Source organism: Chiloscyllium punctatum, unplaced genomic scaffold (genome assembly GCF_047496795.1).
Source record: "Chiloscyllium punctatum isolate Juve2018m unplaced genomic scaffold, sChiPun1.3 scaffold_274, whole genome shotgun sequence".
Lineage (NCBI taxonomy): Eukaryota > Metazoa > Chordata > Chondrichthyes > Orectolobiformes > Hemiscylliidae > Chiloscyllium > Chiloscyllium punctatum.
The window spans coordinates 106,720-108,475 of record NW_027310008.1 but is presented as its reverse complement, the minus strand read 5'-3'; the positions used below and the strand labels follow the sequence as shown (position 1 = coordinate 108,475).

Genomic DNA, 1,756 nt, shown 5'->3' with positions numbered 1-1,756 from the left:
ATTAAAAATGTGGAGCTTATTCAAGGAAAAGCTCCTGTGTGTCCTAGATAAGTATGTACCTGTCAGGCAGGGAGGAAGATATAGAACGCATGAGCCGTGGTTTACTAAGGAAGGTGGAATCCCTGGTCAAGAAGAACAAGAAGTCTTATATGAGGACAAAACGTGAAAACTCAGTTAGAGCGCTCGAGGGTTCCAACGATATCAGGAAAGACCTAAAATGAGAGCTGAGAAGAGCCAGGAGGAGACATGAGAATTTGTTGGCAGATCGGATCAGGGTTAACCCTAAGGCTTTCCATAGGTATGTCAGCAATAAAAGAATGACGAGAGTTAAATTTGGGACAATCAAGGATAACAGTGAGAAGTCGTGTGTGGAGTCAGTGGAGATAGAGGAAGCACTAAATAAATATTTTTCGACAGAGTTCGCTATAGATAATGAAAACATTGGCGAGGAAGATACAGAGATACTTGCGTCTAGACTAGAAGAGATTGAGGTTGACAAGGAAGAGATATTAGAAATACTGCAGAGTGTGAAAATAGATAAGTCAGCTGGGCCGGATGGGATCTATCTGATGTTGTTTAGCAAATGCACTGCAGGAAGGTACAAATCAAGCTGATGCTAACAACGGCTCGTTTTGAGCCGCTGATTTGCAGTGAAGTGGCGGCGCCAATAAAAGGTGTCACGCATCTAGTCTAGTTCCACATCTTGTGCTCGAAATAACCAGATATCTCTCGCTGAGTTTCGGCAGGGTCTTGTTTAGACGACACATGACACGTTTTCACTGGAGTGGATCAAGAAATCGCGTCGTGACTGTGAATAAAACGATGGACACTTCCAGCAGAGAAGGAGGCGACGCTGAAGCAGGCAGCTGAGTACAAATGTTTCTGCTTTGCCAGTGAAAGGCACTGCTTAAAAAAATTGGAAACTTCGAAGTGAAGCAGTGTTGGTGATTATCTTCGCTGCTTGTTCACCTTTTTAATTCTGATTCCGTGAAAGTCCATGGCATTACATATCGACATTCTGCCAGTGGCAAGCGTGTCTCTTGGGCCAGTGGCGTAATGGATAACGCGTCTGTCTTCGGATCAGGAGATCGTAGGTACGAGTCCTACCTGGCTCGAGCGGAGTGTCTCTCTTTACCCCTGCCCCACGTTGACGCTCCCCTGTGAAGTCCTGACGGGACGTCACTTCTGTGCTTCCGCGTTATAAAACTTGCATTTGTCCTATTGTCCATTTCCCCACAACGGAGACCTCTGTCGGTTTTGGGGTGTCTTTCTGTGTGTCTCCCTTTCTGATTGAAAATGAGCATGAGTTACAAGTCGTTGTGGAAGTGTCATACATCTGTCCCATTGTTGTGCCATTTAAGAACACAGGATAAAGTCATTGACATTTGCCCTGGGAACATGAGAACACACGAGACTTTGGGCCAAAGTTGGAAACTGCGACTGGAATAGATGGCTCTCTGATTAGCCGCAATGCACACAGGTGGAATGGCCTTTTCCCACTTTGTAAATCTACGAAGACAAGTTGAAAGGAATCTGCAACGAAAATGTTCATAAAGGGTGTTTTATTTACACCAAATACGACAGTATCTATCGCCTTGTCTTGTTATTTACTTGTGAGGATTCGGTACTGTCAGCACCGTGGCCTGAATCATGTTCCCGCTCATGGAATGGTTGTATTGTTCTGCTAAAAATATCGGTGTACCAGTACTTCTGCCGATTTTCCGAAGCTAGCCGGTTATTGGTTTTGTCCAAAACA

General features: G+C 44.8%; 1 non-coding gene across 1 annotated transcript; it reads left to right on the top strand.

Moving 5' to 3' along the window:
• Positions 1 to 1,042: 1,042 nt before the first annotated feature.
• Positions 1,043 to 1,115, top strand: trnar-ucg (transfer RNA arginine (anticodon UCG)). The gene has a single exon. It is a non-coding gene; the product is annotated as a tRNA-Arg (tRNA).
• Positions 1,116 to 1,756: the final 641 nt, after the last annotated feature.